The sequence below is a fragment of the Balearica regulorum genome, chromosome 1 (assembly GCF_011004875.1).
Source record: "Balearica regulorum gibbericeps isolate bBalReg1 chromosome 1, bBalReg1.pri, whole genome shotgun sequence".
Taxonomy (NCBI): Eukaryota; Metazoa; Chordata; class Aves; order Gruiformes; family Gruidae; genus Balearica; species Balearica regulorum.
Genome location: NC_046184.1, coordinates 118,178,292 through 118,201,256, shown reverse-complemented (window position 1 = coordinate 118,201,256; position 22,965 = coordinate 118,178,292). Strand labels below are relative to the sequence as shown.

General features: G+C 41.2%; 1 long non-coding RNA gene across 1 annotated transcript; it reads right to left on the bottom strand.

Annotated features, from left to right (window-relative positions):
• Positions 1-17,012: 17,012 nt before the first annotated feature.
• Positions 17,013-22,922, bottom strand: LOC142604576 (uncharacterized). Its single transcript, XR_012838442.1, has 2 exons — positions 20,443-22,922; positions 17,013-17,391 (listed from the first exon to the last, which is right to left on the bottom strand). It is a non-coding gene; the product is annotated as an uncharacterized LOC142604576 (long non-coding RNA).
• Positions 22,923-22,965: the final 43 nt, after the last annotated feature.

Genomic DNA, 22,965 nt, shown 5'->3' with positions numbered 1-22,965 from the left:
TTTTTGCTAACACTTAAAAATATTACAGAATTTTCAGGAGTTTGTGTACTCACCCAGTAGTCCTCTACTTTTATTTTGCTGGCTATACCCAAGCTTATGGTATTGTGGCAACTTGGGCTGAGATAAAATGTCCTTTAAAAGGTGATGGCCTTGTTTTTAAATTTTATTTTCCAGCACAAACAACTAAATTATCTTGATAATTAATAACCTGTGTAGTTCTTCTCTTGTACGACAGCGTTCTCTTAAATGTCCATTTCATTAAAAGCATTTATACACTCTACAGATGATCTACAACATTTTCTGTTTAGGTCCTCAACAGCTAAAGTGTTGAGGCTGGTAATCGTTAAAATGTTGAGGCTGGTAATCATTAAAATTAAGGAGCGAGGCCATTCTGAACCACAGTTCTACCAGAATCCTGCTCCAGCTGCAGAATCTGGGATTAGAGCTGGTATTAGGACAGACTTGCTTGTCTCTGTGTGCTGGGAGGGGGACTTGCGTCCTCTGCTGCCAGTAGGTTTAGAGCTAGGGTTGGGGATCTGAGCGTCTTCAGGCTGGGACTCTACCAGACTCCTGCCTCACCTGGAAACCTAGCATGCAGGCTGGGAGCAGGACAGAGCTTTAGCTTAGCACTGGGAGCTAGGAGTCCTCTCTTGTGCTGCAGATATGGGTAGGGTAAAGGTTGGGTCTAGCGTTTGGAAAGTGAGGGTCTTCCAAGCTGGGACTCAGCCAGAATCTTGCTCCATCTGGAGAAGTTTTGATTTTAAAACCAGGTCAGCTTCCTGATCTGTTGCGTAACTCATCCCATAAATGGTTGTACAGGAGTAACCAAGAAGTCTTAATTGCATAGATGTGGGGTGGGAGGAAGGGGTAGAAGGTGAAGGTACACTTTAACTGGTTTTGCTAGTGAACTGCATACAACAGGTCAAAAATAAAGATGACAGCAAGAGACATTACCTTCTAAGAGATCAGCTTTGGAGAGAAGTAGCTGAGATAATAGAGACTGAAGATGGAGCAATGAGAAATAGTTTGTGACCTGGAAGAAGGGGATCCAAATACTTGCTAATTTCTTCTACTTTGCTCAACATAATAATGAGTTATCATATCTTTTTTTCTTTTTTTGTTTTTTTTTTTCTTTAGGAAGGAAGGGACTGTCAAGGCAGGGAAGACTGAGAGGTTCTTTTTTAATTCTTCATCAAAAACCACCTAGAGTTGGTTGCCAGTATTTCAGTATCACACTTGAAAATAGGTGTTTGCATACATTCTTTATGAATTGGTAGACAGGCTCCTAATAAATACTTGGTTTTCTCTTCCTAAGAGACTAACCCCTCATACAGCTGAATATTCTGGGCCAAAAAGAACAACAATAAGCAGAACACTCGAGAAAAAATAAGAAAAAAAAGTACATAAAAGATGAGGAGGAAAGAATAGAGTATGGAGAAATAAGATCTAAGAGAGAAAATAATATACAACTGTCTAGAGAAATAGAACAGATGTAAAAGAAACAAAAAAATTGTATAAAAGTTTTCTTAGTTCAGTAGGTACAAGGTGATGTGATACACAACATTAAAAACATTAAATTACAGTATCTTAATAGGACAGAAATTTCTCCTACAACCTTGGTTGACTGTTCTGCCTCTCTTGTCCTTCAGTATGATTACGCTGAGAAATCTAATCCTTCCTGTTTTCCTCTATTTTTTGGTGTGCATTCACATCTCTGCTGTCAACAAAGTAGACTTAGGACCGGTGCAGAAACGTATGCTATAGAAAGTATGCTATAGAAACAAAGGGTTTCGCAGACTGATGGATGTTATTATTGATATTTGGGGGGAAAAAAACACAGACTTTGTCATCTAAGTGAAGACCAATAGAATATGGCATTATGAACACACATAAATATTTGTGTGTTCCTATTTACTTTCTGGTTTGCCAAATAAATAGATTAAAGAGAGAAATAAATCAGACGGAAAAGCTGAAAATTACATAACATTACTTTCACCCTTTGAGTCTTCTACCCAGTAAAGATTAAAAAGGAATTACTCGTTAGGTTTCCTTGGTTCATAACTGTTTTCTTTAAAATTTCTGGTAGTGAAAGCTGCTGTGCAAAAGACAGTACTGAAGTGGATTGACTATTGGTGTGCTAAAGGTGGCACTTCTTACACCCACAGTGGCCAGTTGTGCTCATTTCTTTGTTGGTTCATTTGTTTGCCTCTGATTACGGGTATAGTCTACAGGTCTGCATACGATTTACTTACCCGGGTTCCCAGGTGTTGGAAGCAATAGGTAATTTCAGAACTTTCCTCACTTCCTGTCAAAGATTACCAGGGCTTCATAACTCTTCAGTTAGGAAAGTCTACCCACAAAAATTAGTATTTTCAAATAGCTTTTTAGTTATCCAGCCCAGCATTCTGCCAGTCATTGACTTAAAGCAGTATAGTTGTGTCAATAGTCATTTTTGTGGCCTTCTGAGCACGCATTATATGAGTAACGCTGTATCTCTACCATTTGGGGGATGAAGACGGTTCCCTAATTAAGGGCCTAAGTACTTCCCAAGTCTCTGGAAGCTGTTCAGTATCTTATCAGCTTAGTTCCGTCTCCTCCTGCTTCGAACTACAGATACGCATTTTGTTGTTTCAGCCACACCGTTGCCTGATAGTGGAGTGTGCCCATGGGTAATAACGTCCCCGTTTTTCCCATTTCAACCTTGCTACGTTGAGTAGAAGGGTCTGTACGTCCTGGAAGTCTTCGTTCTGTGATCCAAAGCCTGAAAAGCTCTTGTAGCCAAGCAGTTTTTCTTTTGGAGTGTGTGAATTTCTGTCTGAATTCCAGGCTTCTTTTGCAGCAGTCATGGGCACTCTGACCTTTCCAGGGCTTAATGTTTGTACTTTGAATGGATTTTTCAAGCTAGAAGATTTGTTGTGCCAGTAGCAATTAAAAAAATCCTTGGTAACCTGCACATCTTCTGCAACAGTGGCCACCTTAGGCCAACAGACCCAGCTTAGAAGATCTTCAGAAAGGATTTCTTCATAATATAGAAAAAAGATTACAATGTCAACTGTTCTGTTAACTTGTGTTTCTCGGGCAAAGCCATCATATAGCTCAATCCCTTTGGTGCTGGGCCACAATCTGAAGTTAAGTCCCAAAAGAAGTTCTTCTCTCTGGGTTACATCATTAACACTTCAGAGAACGCCATGGCAGCTCTCAGACAGACTTAATTCTAAATCAAACCATCATCTGGAGTGAGCAGCTTGTGTTTCGCCTGTCAAAAAGGTGCTGCTAAGTAACTAATGTGGTCCATCTCTTTTTAGGCCAGAGAGGTTGCCATGGTAACCTATTCGCATGTAGATAGATATGCTTTTGAGTCATCATCAGAGCCTGGCTTTGATAGTACAGGGTTTGGATTGACAGCCAGTACTGCATATTGTGTAGGTTGGCACGCCTCTGGACCAGAAGGTCCTGGAATTGCTGCTGTTGCTGCCGGATGATGCTTGCTACAAAAAAAAAAATTGTGCGACTCCCTGAGCTTTCTCTGATATTCTCTTGAATGGCAGTCATGTATGCTTTGGTGTTCTCACTCTATAAAGAGGCAGGTTGAAGATCACACTCCTAAGCATGACAAGTTCCTCACTCCGATTTCAAAGTCCTTCCCAGAACAGTGGGAGTTTTTTGGGGAAGAAGCCTCTAGGATGGAGGCTGTGTTACTTATTTTGGGGGAAACATAAACTTAAAAGCTGTGTCACAGAAGTTCTCCTGAAATCACTTTCCATGATAAATTCATTGTAGCAGTGCAGAATGGTTTTCTGTTAAAATCAGGCATCCTGAAAAATTGTGATTCTTTAAAAATTTTGCAAATCAAGTGCTGCAACGTCAAGTATTTCCCCTCTGGGAACTCCTCTACATCCTCGGTTTCCAGCTTCTAGAGAGATCTGGTTTTCCTGTGTTTGGAAAGGTGAAAAAGACATTATGTTAATTTAATAATAAAGTTTCACTCACATCCAAAAGGACTAGTACAACACTACTTTTTAAAAATTTGTTATTTGTTTGTGTTGATTGTAACATAGCTAAGTTGAATCTACCTACACCCGTTTAGTATAAAGCTTTTGCTTCTCTGTAGGAATTCCTGGAAGAGTCAAAAACTGTCCTCAGTCCTGTTAAAATTAGGTCCTTCATTGGCACCTTCTTTTGAAGTTTATCCAGTGATACAAAATACAATTTCCTTACTTTGTAGTTGTGCAGCAGAACGTATGTCTTCGCTGGCTAAAATGAAAACTTTGCTCTTGTTGTCAGGAGAAAGTTTCTTGTGCTCCCTCTGGAGGGATATTGTCTATGAAGTTCCAACACATGATATTTGCAGTATCCCGACTTCACAAATCTGTTCAAGAAAGTTCTTGAAAAAGTCTGTTCTGCTAGATGCTTACCTGACCATAAAACCTCCAGCTATCTAAGAAAAAGAAATTGATGACAAGTTTTAAATTAAATTTATCTAAACTTTTCACTTACAGCATTTCACCATACTGAGAAGTCATTATTTGAGCAGTAGAAGCAGGAATGCTTGGTTGTCTATCCCTTTTTCCTCCCGGATCCTCTGTTTCCTCCCAGTCCAATATATTATTTCAGCTTTTCAGATTCCCTGTGTACCTCAGACACTGCACTACCCCAAAGCTCCAGCCTGTGACCCTGCACTGTCTGCTGAGCAAAGGGGACTGTGAACTGTGACTGACTTGGGGTTACACGTGTGCAGCTTGGCCAGTTAGCCAACCAGAAGCATTAACGGTTCATCTTACAGTTCAGCTTTTCACAAAGTGAGAAACAGTTAACTAATTAACTAGGATCAATCCTCGGCCCAGCCACCAGTTTTCACAACGCCTCTTTGAACCACTTTTATTCAAGATCTCTGCCCAAGGCAGGTCTGTCAAATCGTGAGGTGGCCGATCATTACTAGGAGTTAAAAAACTATTCTGAGAGATGGACTGAGGGTCTAATCAAGAGGCAGTCCACTCAGCCTTATGAAACCGGAATAAAAAGAGTTTGTTTCTTTCCAATATGCACGTAAAACAAATCAGCTGTGTGTACATTACCTTCCTATAATGTGTATTTCAGACTCAGTTCCCTGGCTATTCTGCAGCATCACTAATGTAGGCTAATTGCCATGTGGGCCAGCACTCCTTATTTGTAGGGCACACTTTTTTAGGGGCCTGCGGTTTCACCTTCGCAAGCTATTCCAGGGAACTGGTCAGCGCTGACCTTAGGCCGAGGATGCCCCTGCCCACCCTGTCATGACCACTGCTGCGTGCCGGCGGTACGGCCAGCCAGGCCTGCGGTGTCAAGTCCCACAGGGGTAGTCCTGCCAGAACTGAGCTACTAAAATAGCGCGTCGGCTGCCGGGCAGGGTTTTTTCTGCTGGTGCGAGGATATCTCCTAAGTATTCCCGCTGTAGGTTCCCCAGGCTGTTTGAATGCCACAGGCACCTGTGGGGGAAGCACACGTGCGGACATAAATCTGAAACTGGTATGGGAAGAATAATGTCATACAATTTGGTGCGCGCATGTCAGCCAGCCCTGCTCTTCCTGCGGTTAAGTCAGGTCCCAGTTTCCTTTGCAGGTATAATAGGGGGGATGAGTCCAGAAGGTCACCAGATGGTTTGCAGTGAGTTAGGCTGGCCTGACTGTTGAACCTTACAGTTCTCCATCCCCACTCTTTTTAAAGAAGCTACAGGGCTACCTATCTCCTAGTGCTGGCGTTAGTGACTTCCACTCCAAATTCCCTTGTGCTGGGGCTTTAATATTAAACTAACTGCCAGCTGACTTGCCAGGATGAGTTAAAAAATAAGGTTGGAGAAATGATGGCTTTCAGGTCTCAGGAAACAACAAAAGCTTGCAAGGGTTCCAGCCCCCCCCCAAAGAATCTGGGGTAATGCATCCTTTTTCTTCCTCAGCTGCAGTCAGGAGGTCTAGTTGTTCATTTATTCAGCACAGATATGTTTGTGAAAAGACCTTAGCAAAAAATGGTTTGAACCAGCTCCAAATCAGTTCAGGAAATCCTGAGCTGAGCCAGATGCTTGTGTTTTGGCAACACTTGCTGGGCAAGAACTGGCCTATAAGCAATAGATAGCTGGACTGTTCTTTATTAGCAGTTTTCCCTCTGCAGGAGTGTGTGTTGTCACATGTTGTTTTATTAAGGTCAGTTCCAGGCTTTGTACATTGAGTAAATCTACGGCAACACAAGACGCACAGGTAGTACACTAATGTGCTACAGCTGTCTGCAACTCCTGCAGTCACACTGCTTTGTTCAGGATATGTTTACACACTGACAATGTCGTAACTACAGGTTGCCTAAACTTGTGGTCAAGTGTTATCAGTGTCAATATGTTTGAAGTGCATTTCTGAATGAAGTCTTTGATCTAGTTTAAATGTGAAAGTCTAAATCTGCATTTCAGCTCTTAAAGGGTGGTGGTTTGGCTTCCAAGATGTTAAGGACGTTGAACTACGTTTGACTTTATTCACCACCACTGGCAATGACATTACTTCTGTTATGTGTATGTAAATAGTATGGATCTCTTTCATCTCACCTTTATCTGCACTGGTATTAATTGTGGAAGGCAAATACAGTTATATGATGTATGGAAAAAAGTGTGTTATATTGGGGATGATGGAATACTGGCAAGCACTGGTAGCGTAATTGAAGCCGAGGTGTGTTGTTTGCATAAATGCTGTGAAACCTGATTGTGAGTGGAGCAGAAAAAGGACTTCTGCTGTTCTTTCATTTGTTGCTGGGTTTTGTGCATTTGCATTGGTGGTATTTCATAAATAGTATTTTAAACTGTTTCACAAGAAATCTGTCATTCACAAGAAATCTGTCATTTTTAAAATTGTAGAATGAATTGGGTAAAGGCAGCAAGACTGTAGAGATGCGAAAGATTTCATTCAGCAGCAGCTGCACATGAAACTCACTGTGCCAGTGGTTGCACCGACCCACTTCTCTGTTCTCTGTTAAGTGCATTGCCCATAAATTCTTTCCCTTCTGGAGAATAAAATTAACATAACTCCAGATAGCTAATATTTTTATGTGTAGGGCCCATCAAGTTTATGAATGCACAGACTATCATGCTTATGAGTGCACACATCATCGAGTTTATAAGCAGAGCACATAACAGTTATGCTCACAGCACATAAAGTTTATCTCTTGGTATATAAAACTCAGTTATGAAAAACAAAAGCTGAAAAATTACTTCAAACCCTTTCTCCTCCCCCCCCCTTCCAACCTATATGTCATAGCAGGTCTTTTCACAATAAGCCTCAACTGAATTTTGTATGTATTGACAGAGGAGGTTTTAAAAGATATTACCTCAGGTATGTGAAATTGTACTACTGTAGTCAAATGTCAGAGCATAATTTTGAAGACTTCCAGTTAAAAATTATAAGAAGTTAAATGAAAAGCATATAGAAAATTCAAAGTGCCTGAAAACTAAATTGTGAACACTCGTATCCAAATCCCACTAACTTCAGAGAAAATCCCAAATGTGTTAATTTTTAAACTGTTTTTTTTAACACAACCCTATCTTTGCTGTGACGAAGATGCGTCTGTAGTAGTGTAAGTATATAAAAAAATAATGTAACATATCTACTCTGACTTTTAAAGTTTATTCTAGGTGTATCGGTATCTAATGTAAATCCCATATTTGACATCTAGAAGTCTGAATTAATAAATTTTCTGAAAAACTAGACTATATTCATTTAATAAAATACTAATTACGCAGTGCCAGTTATATACATGGGAGACTAATAAAAAAACAGCACTCAAATTTACACAGGTACTTTATATCTGGAATGGACAGAGTGTACAGTTTTCTTTCCTACGTGAAACAGAGTACAGAACACTGTGTTACTTAGCTCTTCTGTTTATAATTACTAACTCTGCCTTCCTGGTACTTAACTACTCTAAACACTACTCTTTAATTGCTAGGTTAATGCCAGTGGCCACTGAACAGAGCACATACCTCCCCAATAGATTGAAAAGCCAGCCGCCCTGATCAAACGCTCACCTAGATGAAATAAGATGTGGTATTTGCATTGTGCTACGGGAAGTTACTAACTTTCTATTAAATGAGGCAGAGTCCTAATACTACAAAACATCGTAGAATGTATCTAAGATGTAAAGGAAGGGCTGATGATAGCACTAACCCAAGCAAGCACAGCAAGAACAGCATCTGTTGAAAGAAGCCTGAGGCCCGAGGCAAATCTTATGGACACTTCTTTTGCTGAGGCTGAAACTCCTGTCTGCACCATCTCACTCCATCATCTCCTGCACCCTAGACATCTTTTTTCCCCCATTTGTACCTATCCCCTTGTCCACAGTAACCCTGCTCCTTGTCCTCTCACCTTCAGTGAGATGTTTGATTCCTCTGGCCCTCACCAGCAGTGATGCTGATGAGACAGAAGAGACATTCTCCCCACTGGAGGTGCAGGTGCCCAGAATGCAGATGCCACCACATGACAGAGCAAGAAACTTCAATTAGCCAGTTGCTGTGTTAATTGGAGAAGCAGGAACTTTGGAGAATTTAGCAAAGTTTCTACTGTGCATGGGCAACTGTGATTCTTTAGACATTTGTAGTTTTTGCTTGGGGAGGATAGTAAGAAGGGTTGAGTTTTCTTAAGCCCTGGAGCAAGAACCAAGTCCCAGTTTCAAATAGGTCCCAAAGGCAGTGTTCACTAAGCCTGACACCGAATATAATCAATTTATGCACACCGTGTATAGTCACTGAGATCAGACTCTCTTGTGTGTGTGACGCAAAAGCCACATTCTACGCATGTGGAATACATTGGGTGTCTCGGACATTCTGTGCTTGCTTGCGTGCGTGGTGGCCAGAGCCTTGACCACTCGTAATATGAGATTTGGGGTAAATCTGAAAGGAACAGACAGACTCTCTCTGACACAAGGGCAGCACCTATATTGATTATTAAAACCTGGTTCTGGAGGACTGAGTTTTCAGTTAAAAGTCTAATAAATTTAAAATAATTTATTTCCTCCTAACTTCATTCTGAGTAACAGCTGAAATCTTTCTGGCTGTGGTTTTTGGGGCACTTTGGGGTTTTGTTTTTTGTGTGTGTCCAGAACATTCAGGCTGAGGCAAACATCCAACTAATCCTTGTTGGTTTGTTTGTTTGTTTGTTTGTTTTCCATTGTTTATAGGTTTGCCAAGCTTTAACTACTTGGAAGAAGTTTTCTGTCCTGGGTGTTGCTTTGGGCTGATTTTTTTTCTTTTTTCACGTTTGTTTTTTTTTTAAGGGGAAGGAATAGGGAGAAGTTGGGGTTATTTTGGAAAGGGTAATATTTCGGTTTGGGAAATTTATAAGCAACTGCAAACCAAATGCAAGTTTAAAAGGCTGAAAACAGTGGAAAAATATTTCTAGCTTAGATTTTCACAAGAAATAACTTTTTGTTGTCTTTTCCATGTTGTTTTTCAGGGCAGTGGAATCAGTGTATAATAAATTATAATCAATATCCCAACTCTGTGTTATTAATTTTTACCCAAACCCCAGATGGCCCTAAGCATCATCTGCTTCTTAGACAAAGAGACAACAATATACAATTTTTTACAGGCAACAGACAAGTGTCACTGTATGTGTTCCACAGAAGAAAAAAAATATTGCTTAAAAGTTACTTCTGAAATAGGGAAGTGTTCCAAGCATTTGTTGTTCTTTTTCCCAACAGAGTATCATAAACTACGAAATCATGGCTTTCTGCAACAGCTTCCAGTTGTATCATTAAATTCTGCCAGTGGCTTTGCCATGCTTAGTTCTGAGAGAAAAGGTGTCAAGTCACTGCTTCTTCAGAGCCAACAGAAGCACCTTATAGTTTTGATATGGCTCCCAAAGTACATCTTCTTTTACATGTTTCATTTTAAGGTTAACAGGAAGAATAAACACATTACTTTAAATAAACTTAATAAAATCACACTATTCATAAATTAATCATATTCCCAGTCAAGGTTTGTTGTCTGACACAGATTTGACATACCTGTGGGACACAGATCACAGTGAAGTTCCAGAGCTTACGTAGTACTGATGGCTCCAACAGCCCCTCCTAGCTGCCTCATCTCCTAAGCACTGTCGCCGTTCCAGTCCCCTGCTTGGACAGGAGAGACACAGGAGCCTGGACCTACCACCTCCAATTTGGCAAGGCACTCGCAGCAGAAACGTCAACGGCAGGAGACTAGTTTATGAAGAGTTAGAACCAAATAATCCCTTAAGGCCATTACTAAGGGTGTAAGGTAACTTTGTGGTGAGAGTAATCAGAACTACAGCAGCTTGACATTCATATAGCACTATAAACAATTTTAGCTATAGATCACCTAGAATGAATGGCTGTTTTTACTGCATCAGTATAGATATTTCAGTTTTAAATTATTGCAGCATCAAAATAATGATTTTATTGTATTGAGACTCATATTGTTTTCCTTTCCTTAATGGCCCCACAAGCCAAATTTCATCTTTTGCATTATGATCATGGACGTTTCAACTGGCGACTAACGGGAAATGTATTTTCCTTCATGCTATATGAGTAAAAAATAACTGATTTTGCTAAAGTTTCCCAATAACTCTTGAGTTGAAACAAAGCACACAAAGGTCCAGTGCAAAAAGGATTTTTTTTTAATTATGAAAAAGGGACATGAAAAAGGATACTCAAATACAACCTCAGCTAACACAGTTCAGCGCAGCAAGCATTATAATCTGGTGAATGTGCAAACAGCTGAGGTAAGACGAGCATCTTCTATACAGTCTGTTTACAACTGAAGAAAATTTTTATTTCAGGCTGCGCTGTAGTATTATGCCATATTCTGCCATACATCTAAAGGGAGAGAAGTTCTGAGTATACAAATACAAAGGGAGGAGATATTACATTTTCTTCTTCACATCTGAAGGTCGTGCTCCCTCTTGCATTACTACCCCCCACATTTGCACTCGTCTTTTCTGTTTCTCAAAATGGCAGTGGCCACCTGAAAAAAAAACCAAAATATTTTGGACAATTCATGGAGATTTTCCTTTTATTTTTGGAAAGGGATTTTGAGGTGGCCTTTCTCCTACAAGAAGGTAGCCTTTCTTCCACCATGTGCTCTTCCTTTCTTTTCTTGCTTTCTAAGTTAATTCTCTCCCTCTGCTCAGTGATACGCCTTTGTAGCTAGCAGCTGTCCCAGTGATCACCAGCAGAAGCCTCAGACACCAGCATGCCTTCCCCTGCAGAGGGCTGGTGTTAGGTATTTACACACGGGTGACCTACTTCACTGCCTAACTGGTTTTGACACTATTTTCCAGCTATATGGATTAGGATTTTTTCTTCCTGAAGTCATCGGTCTTTCTCCTAACCTTTCATGACTCTGAATCATGTCATAATGGTAAACCTCATGGCCTCTTAATCTTCTCTTTTCTATAGCATTTGTATGAAGAACTGCTGTACTGGGAACTTAAAACTCATCTAGTTTGGTATCTGGTTTCCAGCACAGCCAATAGAGGATGCCCAAGGAAGAGCTTACGAACAAGTTAAGCGTGTGGTCCCCAAGCATTCCCAGTGGTCTGGAGGCTTCTGCAGTCTGGACGGTGGGTGATGTTTTCTTATTTAACAGCCCTTATATTTAACAGACTTTTCTTCTGTTAATTTGTCTGGTTGGGTTTATCTCCCAAACCTTTTGCATCTTGCAGCATCTTACAGTATCGTGCAGCAAAGATTTCCATAACTTAAAATCATGCAGAGAACCCATTTTTTTGTTTTGGACATGCTTCACTAATAATCTTGGTACTCATATTGGAAAAAGACAGTAACAGTGTCTCCATCTTCCATCTGTCCTCTGCCACTGGTGATTTTGTAGACCTCTATGACCTACAGTCATCTGTTTTTCAGAGTTAAGACCCCACAGGTATACCTCATGCAGAACCATACTGTTTCTTTGGTTATCCTTGTCAAACCTTTTCTGAGTCATTTCCAGTTCTATTACACCCTTTTGAGATGTGAAGAACTGTACATACTACTCAATATACAGAGAACTATGGATTGATACTGGGGTGGATGTGTTACAATGTTCTCTGTTTTGTTCTCTGTTACACTCTTAGTAATTCCAAATATTTGATTTGGTTTTCTGAGTAAAAGGGAACATTGTGCTGATATTTTCATAGAAATATTCATCAAAACCCAAAGATCTCATTTGTGAGTGGAAAACCAGCTTACAGCCCATCACTGTATATATAATTTTTCTTTTCCCCAGGTGCAGTACTTTACACAACTACATCAAATTTTATCTGCTGTTTTATTATCCAGTCACTCAGTCTTGTAAGGTCTTTCTTCATTTCTTCACAGTCAGCCCTTTAACTGCATCACAATTTGTCCTCTAACTTTCCTTTACCTGAATAGCTTAATATCATTAGCAATCTGTGATATCTCGCTGCTCACCCTCTTTTTCCAGATCAGTTATGAATACATTAAGCAGCACAAGTCACAGCACAGTTCCCTGCAGACTCCTCTTGTGATCTCCCTCTTCTATGAAAACTGACCTTTCATTTCTGTTTTATTTCTGTTTCCTGTCATTTAGCCATTTTTGATTAATTTCTCTTGCTTCTTATTGCATAAAGGTGCTTTTATTTTTTTAATGAAGCTCTGTCTAGGAACCTCATTGCCCCTGGAAATCCCAGTGACCCTTAAACATGAGATCTTGTCCACACAGATGTTAACATCACCAAAGAATTACGGATCTGCAGTACTTGATATAATACAACAAAAGCTGTGTTGTCTTCCTTGATATGTCATATTTATATAACTGTCTAGTGATTCTGCTCTGTAGGACAGGTATTACTCGCTTGCCCAGCACAGACGACACAAGAGGCTCACTCCTGTAGTTGCCTGGGTTTGCCTTCCCCACCTGGTTAGCAGGGGAAGGGGTTTTAAAACTAGGGCTACACGCTGCAGTTAGTACTTCAGCTTTCTGACACCCGAGTTCTCTTAGAACTCCTGGGTGGAGGCCACCTGGTCCCCATGATGTCTTGTTTATTCTGTTTCTTCTCTATCCTTTTCTGCCCTGCCCTTACATTTGAGACAGATCTCCTAAATTCCCCAGAATGCAAAGTTTGGACATGGATTTCTCTAAGCTGCTGCACTGTGAACACAGATGCAAGAAGATGAATGCAGTCTTTTCTCCTATGGTCTTGCTTTCTCTGAGTGTTCCTTTTACACCCTGATGGTCTACAGGCACTACCCACTCTATGACCGGTAGAGCCAATGCCACCCAGCTCCAAGACGTACCTGCCGCTGGCCAAGGCCGAGCCCATCAGCAATGGTGGTAGCGCCTCTGGGATAATGTATTTAAGAAAAAAAACAAAACAAAACAAAACTACAACAAAAACCCAGATGAGCAGCATTTGCAGCCAGAAAGAGGAGTGAGAAGATATGAGAGAAACAACTCTGCAGACACCCAGCTCAGTGAAGGAGTGGGAGAAAGTGCTGCAGGCACCAGAGCAGAGATCCCCCTGCAGCCCATGGAGAAGACCATGGTGAGGCAGGCTGTCCCCCTGCAGCCCATGGAGGATGATGGGGAGCAGAGATTCCACCTGCACCCCAGGTAGGACCCCATGCCAGAGCAGGTGGAGGCACCCAAAGGAGGCTGTGACCATGTGGGAAGCCCACACTGGAGCAAGCTCCTGGCCAGACCTGTGGACCCATGGAGAGAGGAGCCCAGGCTGGAGCAGGTTTGCTGGCAGGACTTGTGACCCCGTGGGGGACCCACGCTGGAGCAGTTGGTGAAGAACTATAGTCCGTGGGAAGGACTCATGTTGGAGAAGTTGGTGGAGGACTGCCTCCCGTGGGAGGGACCCCACGCTGGAGAGTGAGGAGTCCTCCCCCTGAGGAGGAAGGAGCGGCAGAGACAACGTGTGATGAATGGACCACAACCCCCATTCCCATCCCCCTGAGCCGCTGGGGGGAAGGAGGTAGAGAAAACCAGGAGTAAAGTTATGCTCGGGAAGAAGAGAGGGGTGGGGGGAGGTGTTTTAAGACTTGGTTTTATTTCTTATTATTCTACTCTGTTTTGTTTGGTAAGAAATTATATTAATTTTTTCCAAGTTGAGTCTGTTTTGTCCGTGACGGTAATTGGTGAGTGATCTCTCCCTGTCCTTATCTTGACCCAGGAGCCTTTCGTTATATTTTCTCTCCCCTGCCCAGCTGAGGAGGGCAGCGACAGAGCGGCTTTGGGGGGTACCTGGCCTCCAGCCAGGGTCAACCCACCACAATCATTCAAAATGCTTAGTGCCACTCAACATTGTGTGATGGTATCTCATTGCCACCATATCTATAATATGCCAAAGGGGAAAGCTATTTTAGGGACCCCGTTAGTTTTATTTCTATGTTACAAGAAGAAAACTAAAAAAAGATCTCTGTACCATGTCAGCTAGCTCCACAGCCCAACAATCAAGACAATATGGTTGTAAATATCTAGTCATTAACATAGCTTAAATTGTATGGCTGTTTACATACTCCTTACAACTAGCAGAAAGAAACATCAGTGGATAAAAAATAATCCATAAATTGTAATTTTAGACTTGGAGTTTTACAAACTACTTATATAGCATTAAAATGTAAAGAGCCGAGAGTATTGATATGTTACTGATACAATTTTTTTATCCAGTCTCAAATCAATATTTAAAAAAAAATAAAATGTAAAAAGTTCTGTTACATTCAACTCTGTTGAGGCCACTACAAAACTTAGATATGCAAAGCTTGTTGATTATAAAAAGCTTGTTGATGTAAAATGTGAGGTTTATATTGCATTATTAGCTAGTACCTAGGCTTGTTTCCTGGGAAAACATGGCAATTTCTGCTCCTCTAAGTAGCTTCTCTGACCTAAGTACTGGGCATAATGACCAAAGGAATAAAAAACATTATCAAGTTAGATCAAACTAGTGAGTTGATTGATCCAAGATTTTGCTATCTACATAAGACTTGTCATAAAAAACATCACGGAGAGTTATGGAATATCCATCTCCCAGATAAATTTTGGGCAACACTTTTTATGTTTAATATGACTGTGGATGTTTTCAGTATCTATATAAATATAAAATTATTTTTCAAGTGCTATCAGCACTCGAAGAGTTAGTCAATTTTACACAGGAATTATGTGTGATTATTTTAATATTATTTTAACATTCTTTTAAACAAAACCTTTTTTTTTTTAACACTGCCTACATCAATTTATTGGTGCTGGCAGAATATGGAAGTTTCAGTAGGAGCATGCAACTTACTTTCTACTGTTTTTATTCTACATACTTGTATCATGCCATAAGCTATCTGGCAACTTACCAACCAGTTCCTTTGTATCAATCACTGCTCACACAGAAGTCTGCAAATTTTACTATTTTGTTAAGAATTCCTTTTTTCACAACATTTTTAAAGATACCAGCTTGCATGTCATCATACAGAATCTAGCAGAACCCAGTATCCACCTTTTGCACTAGGAAAAATTATCATTTATTAGTACAGGTTGTTTTCTGATTCTAAAGTACCTCTTATTCAGGATAAGGCCTCGCTGTCACTGTTTTCTTTTCCTGGCAGACTCTTTCAATATTTTTTTTTTTTAATGTCTAAATCACTTGGTTTTTTTAATCTACTGTTGGTTGTCACCCCCTACATGTTTCATAACATTATTCAGCCTGGAGAAGGGAAGGCTCTGGGGAGATCTAATTGCAGCTTACCAGTACCTGAAGGGGCCTACAGGAGAGATGGTGAGGGACTGTTTATCACAGGGAGTGTAGTGACAGGACAAGGGGTAATGGGTTTAAGCTGAAGGAGGGTCGATTTAGATTAGATGTTAGAAAGAAATTCTTTACTGTGAGGGTGGTGAGGCACTGGAACAGGTTGCCCAGAGAGGTTGTGGATGCCCCATCCCTGGAAGTGTTCAAGGCCAGGTTGGATGGGGCTTTGGGCAACCTGGTCTAGTGGAGGGTGTCCCTGCCCATGGCAGGGGGGTTGGAACTAGATGATCTTTAAGGTCCCTTCCAACCCAAACCATTCTATGATTCTATGATTTTTAATATTTGCTAATTCTTTTAAGAGGGAAGTAAAGCTCAGTGCAATTTTCAGTCAGTTCAAGCCCTTTTTAAGCTATCTAATGACATTTACTCTGAGGTAATTCCTTTTAAAATTGTGAATTTTTGCTGGAAAACGAGTTACTTCATTCTTAAATAGCTTTGAAATGCCTTGACCGATATTATCTAGTTTATGGGATTATCTGCATTTAGTTTCTTGCCTTCCTATCACTGTTTCCTGCTTTTTCAACACCTCAGCTTCCAGCACTGCTTTGTCGCCTGGCAGATATAAAATTAGGTATCTCTGCATTTCCTGTGACGCATCAGTTTGCAGTGGTTTTACCCTCTTTAGAGGAGTCCTCATCATGCTGCCACTGAAGTTAACACTAAAAGCTCTATAGGCTTCAATAGCACAGAATCTAGTTCCTGTTCTTTTTACTTTCTCGTGGCTGAACAGGGTCTCCTCTAACTAACATGGACAAGGAATCTACATCTGCATTCTTCTACTCTATGTCTCTTCTTTCTAAGCATTTATGGTTATTGTATCTGTCTTAATTTTAACATGACATACTATCTGGCTTTCTTTAGACCTTCTGTATGGATTTTTCCTCAGCTTCATTTCATCTTGACTAGCTTTTTCCACCTTGATTTTAGAACAAATAATAGGTGTGTTTTGTTGTCTTCTGTAGCCTTTTCTTGTTTATATACACGCGTAGTTCTTTTAAGTCTGATATACTTTAAAGAATAAGTTGCAATGAAAAAGACATTTCTGTGCAATGAGAAATGTTTTAGAAAACATGGATAAGATTTAATGTGTATGTAGCCCCTATATGTGGCACAGAGATTTTAATTTCTTTTTTATTATCTTCCTCATTTCTGAGGCATTCAGAAACACTACCACTTACATGTTACAGTGCTGGGATTTGGTATGATTACTCCACCAGAGATAATGAATTTCCATACACTTCCTGTTGTTTAGTGTATCATCACAGTCATTTCTTCAGCTAACTAACTCCTTTGTGTCACTTAGGAGCAAAGAATAGCCTTTCCACTCAGGTGCTTTAAAAAACAAATTTCAGTTTATCAAACATATGCTTATATAAACCATGTAATGCTCTGAAAATTGTCCAATACATGAACAATATTTGAAATTACTGTTTTATTAGACTTAATCATCTCTGATCTCTTTCACTAGTATGTACTCCATATTGTTCTGTTGGCAAGTAGTGAACTTTCAAGTACATTTCTATTGTTGTGACTTTGTATTACTTGGACAACTTCTCCCACTGAATTCCTTAGGTGTACTGCTGTTCTCTAAGCAAAGGTTTCAAACCTATAAAAAAAGCAGGAAAAAAAAAAAAAAGTATGTTTCAGCTTCCCTATGGATGCTTACCCAATTTGCACAGACTAAATTTTGCTTATTCCAAGTTATGAATGCAATCATTCTATATCAATTCATGCATAAATTTCAGCTCTGGCAAATACAGAAGTCTGATTATTCTAAATAATTTAAACATATTTGTTAAAATTACATCCCAGAGGAGATCAGTTACATCCAGAAAACAAATGTATGTATCATTCTGCTGAAGTTAATATAATTTTTCCATTTGGTTTCAGTTTAGGTTCATCTTTTACCAGAGTTGCTCTAGTTCGGTTCTGGTTCAGGCTCAGCAAAACTTGAAAATGTTTTTTTCAAGAAAAATGACTGAAGTTCAAAGTCAAGTTTGGGTTTGGTTAACTCCACAAGTAGAATTACATCCAAGATTAATTCAAACAAAACTGTACCTTTTTTGTCTAGTTCTTTGTGATAAATTCAGGAATAAACAGAATATATTTATTTAATCTTATTCTTGCAGCTGAATGCAGCACTGCATGAACCAACGACAGTAACACTTATACAAATTAAGTAATAACGAGCTGTCATATCAAAGTAGCTACTATGTTTCTAAATTAATTCAGATCTCCTAAATAAAACTATGTTAAAACAAACCAAAAACCAAAAACAAAACAGAAAAAAGGGAGGAATAAAAGAACTACTTTAGGGGAGAGAAATATTCCATATGATTTTGTCATTAAAATGTATATACAGAGAGAGCACCTGAAGATTGCAGAGTAACCTTAATGTTACAATTACCTAACCTGTGATTCTTTAACCCTGGGATCTACCAGCACATCCAAATTACTAGAAGGTGAAGAAAGCAACAAAAACACCTCCCAAATTCTGCTACATGGCACAGTAGTGATACACACACATCAGTTGGGAATATCTTGACCCCCATCACAGACCACCGCTATGCAAATAGCCTCAGAGTGACACAAGCTGTCACCATGTGCCTGGGTCTGCCCTCAGAGGGAGCAAGCCCCGCTCCAGGTAGCGTCTGTCACCCAGGCGTGGTGACAGGCGAGCTGCCTTCCCACCTGCAGTCTGTGGGCACCAGAATTCCCTGGAGAAGCCCCTTACCCCCTCTTCCCTTTTCATTGCTTCTGCACCTTCACCCTGGAGTGTGGCTGGTACAAACAACACACGGTTGCAGTTCCTTGCAGGACCTGACCTCCCGTTGGCCAAATGAAGACTATAATTTTCAGTCCGACTGTTTGTCCAAATTCAGAGTGGATTTTTCAAGTGGACAGAAGCAGCACGCTCCTGACGATGAGAGGACTCAGTTCCAAAATTCAAACCTTTGCTCTAAAGCTTGAACTGTTTAACTGATTTTGCTGAAATCTTCCAAAATAATTCAGTATGAGGTGGATACTCGGAAAATTTGTAACTTGGATCATTCAAAAAAATCGGTTCCTATGAATGGTTCTAGTTAAGCCTGTAACTAGTAACATGACAGAAACAGATAATACAAGAGATGATCACTTGATGACTCATGATCTTCCCTTCAAAGGGCTGGATTTGACTCTGATAAACTTTTTATCTTACAATATCAAAAAAAAAAGTAGTTGAAAGGGGAAGGGACGATCACAACAAAGTAACAGTAAAAATCAGTGTCAGACTTTGGCAAGCTGAATTGAAGCGATGAGGCTGGTATTTGGCTAGGCCATTTCTAATCATTGTAACTAGTATCAGCTTGGTCCAGACATTTGGGAACACTGATGGTCACATCTGCAAATCTCTTTATTTTAGCCAACAACCTCACTAGTCCACCAGAACATACCTTGCATCAGAGGTCATGGTCATGAAGGAGATATCCAATGCTGGCAAAAAGAACTGCACTAAGAGTGTTGAAATGTCAATACAGAGACCATATTTGGACACTGCACTCATTGGGAACCAGGGTGCTCCAGAGCGGTTTGTTTGTGATGATCTGTGTTGCTAGGCAGATGGGCAGCTACAGCCTGTACCGACGGGAGCTTTTTCTGGACATGAGACTTCAGTTCCTAGAAATGAGTAACTGAAGTACCTTTAAAAAAGTTTCCTAAGAATGATAAACACTCAATTGTGAAAGTGATGGCAGAAAAATCTACATACTCAGAAGGCAACTATACCGTCTAGGCTAATACTTTTTTCTTTCAAGTTCTCCTTTGTTGGGGTAAAAAGTAGAAATGAAAAAATTCCCTCTCTACCTGCCTCACAGTACCTAATAACAGTAACTAGCTATATAAGGCATGGTACTAATACTCATTAATCAAAGTTAAATGCTCCTCTCTCTTTATACTGACCACTTTCATTCTCGTTTCTCTGAAACACTGTGGAATGTGGAATGAATTAGCTATCTATCTCACTTGTTTTCCCAAAACAAGAGATGCTCCTCATTACAAGAGTGCATTGTTTTTTGCCAAGCCCTCTGTAAGCAGTCAAGCAGGAAGGAGGTGTCCCCAAAGAGTGGAATGCACCTCACTTAAAAGAGAGAAGCAGCAATATGTTTTATTGAGGTAAAAATAATAATTTGACAGAGTTCAATAAATTTGATACAACAAAATTTAGTGGCTTACCAAGGTTCAATAAGTCGCGAATCCTGATTTAGGATCCCTGAAGAAACTACTGTCAAAGGTATTAGCAAAAGTGGTTTTAATATGATGCTGTAAAAGTGCGACTTAACAAAGTTCGATGGCAGGGTTCATGCTATTAATTACTGCATGGAAGAAACATACAAAGGAAAATTAAGTCAGAATCAAGTTAGAAAGATTCACACAGAGACCGGAGACACAAAGGGGTAAGGAAGACCCTCCTGCCGAGTCACGAGGTTCAGAGTGGACCCCCTGGCTTTCTAAACTCCTGATGGAGCTTAGGTGCAGCTGAGTCCAATCTTAGTCTCAGACTTGGATAAAGGTTTATGTCTAATGGAATTATCTATACAAAGTTTGTAATAATATTTAATAACTACATGGATTAGTAATGTTTCATTAGCATTAATTCAGCATGCTATCAGTCACTTACCAAAGATCTGCCATTGGTAAAAGGTTGCTCCTCGAGGCAGCTCAAGGGGAGATCACCACCATGCAGCCACGTTGCCTAGCAGTGAGAGCTCAGAGGCGGCTCACTCAGGCTGTCATATTTATGGAATAAAGTGGTTGCCTCGCAGTCGAATTACACTCGATGGGAAAGGTATGCATGAGACTCCTTGCACCCACACCTTTCTTTGTTCCTTGATAAATGAGTCTTGGAAAAGCCACCTGCTATTCATGTGTTAATCGCATGATCTGTGTTCCAAGCTCCTATGCCTCGATGCCCACTGTGCCACTATGCTCCTTCGTGGGTTTTCAGAGAACAGACTGAAACTAGAAGAGTTCTCAGCCCGGCTACAACTCAGGCCTTTACATCCTTTGGAGCCTATACCAAACTACTGCTACTTTAGTTAAGGAGTTGAGTGCATCTGTCACAGGGGGCACAGTGATGAGGTGGCCTTCAGTACTAAGTGCGCATTGGGGTGAGAAGGAATAGGACAGAAACATCTTCTCGGCTGCACGTAGCCAAGAGGACTGAATGCAGACTTGGAGCACTGCAGTCCGCTTCATGTGAGCTGTGAGTGCTTCCCTCTCGTCACTTCTAGAGCCCCTTCATGCTCAGGAACGGTGTCTCTGCACAGTTGCTAGGGCATGGTACTCCCCACCACTGAGAGAGGCTGTATTTTTTTAACTATGTGAAGCTTAAGAAAATGTATCTTTAGATTGCTACTTCTAAATACCAATCTTAAAAAAAACAGAGTTATTTGTACTAGGCAATAAAATTAAAATCTAGAAAACTTTAGAGCCCTTGAAAAGCTTATTCATTCTCTAATTTCTTCTAGATGCATTTGCATTACCTGTTTTCATAGAGAACAGTAATAAAAATGCTAGGAGACTCCTCTTCAAGCTCTGGTCAAGAGAACCAGCTCTAGCAACCAGGCTTCAAAGATCCATAATGCCACCAATGAACAGTTCCCCAAGTGTCTATCTTGGGCCATCTAAAGCCTTTGTGGAAGTCAGCATTCCACAAACAAATTTGTCTCAACCCTTCAGCTGTGCACTTGATGCACATTTGTTACAGTGGAGCCAGCTTACAGTAGCTGCACAGTCTACTGCCAGATTTTTTTGTTCAGGCTTTCGGTGGTTCTGTTATTTTGATTGCTAGTACTCAAAAACCAGAAATCTATCACAATCCCCTGCTCCCCCACCAAACTATATTTTAAGAGTGACTTAAAGAACTCCACCTTTTAAAATGAGGTAAGAATGGTGTTGCTAGATTCTGAAGCTGGCTTGTGCTTGTATCATCTCAATGAAATGGCTGCCCTCACTTTTTAACATGGTAAGAATAATGACTTTAGAAAACCATTAAAATTCATGACTAGATTCATGCTTTATAGATTTCCTTCGAGACTTGAGATACTGCTGATGGACAATTTCTGGTCCAACTGAAATCACAGGAATTACCTATCTGCGGTTCACATCTCTAAAAGATTGAAGCATTTCTCTCAGTACTAAAACATGACCATGTGCATTAGCTGTTCACCTGCAACATTTTCCAGTCCAGGTATTTCTTTGCTTCAGGTTTTCAACACGGGCTTTCTCACTGTATATTTTACAAGGCATTGCCTTTTTAAGTTTATCAAACAAGTTGCAGACAGCTTTGGGAAAGAGAGGCTGGAATGTATTTTGAAATTCAATATGCTGAATCATATGTGTAATTATAACAGAGACAAATTCAGTCCTCATATATATAGGTTCCTGTGACTGTAAGGCGTATGTAAGACTAATCCCTTTAAGCGTTGCCAGAAATATCAACCTAAAGACTGCGAAGCCTTTCCTTATCTCCCACAGTTACTGCATAGTTAGAATACGGCCCGCAGGCGCTACCACAGCGCAGGAGCGACGAGGCCGCGCCCGCAGGGGCCGAGGCAGAGGCGCCGGCCCGCACCGTCGCGGCCGCCGCTTCCAGGACGCCCCGGGCAAGCGAGGCAGGGCGGCCCGGCCCGCGCTCCCACACGAACACCGTTACAGGTGCGCCTGACTAGGCAGTCTCTCCGACAGCGGCGAGAGGCAGCAGACCCACCCGCAGGGCTCCGAGAGGCGGACAACCCCCCCCCCTCCCCCGGCATCAGCCGCCCCGCCCCGCCGCGCCCGCCAACGGACAGCGCGCGCCGCTCCGAGACAACGGCTGCGCACGCGCGAGACCGCTTCCCCCCGAGCTCGACCGTTAGGGCTGTGCCGCCCTACGCATGCTCCAGCTTCCCGCCGGCGCCGCCTACACGTCCCATCGGGCCAGGCGGCGCCACCTCGCCCACAGCCGGCCCTGCCGGCGCTCCAAGCACGCGGGAGCTTGTCGTTCCCGGGACGTGTCGCGTCACCCGCTTCTCGGTTCCACTGCCTCCGCCCGGCGGGAAGCTCCCCCTCCCTGCTATGACTACCAGGAAGCGGGCGGAGCCGACCGGGAAGCGGAGTCATCAGCTGAGAAATGACGCTGCTGAAGGCCCGGATGTTCATA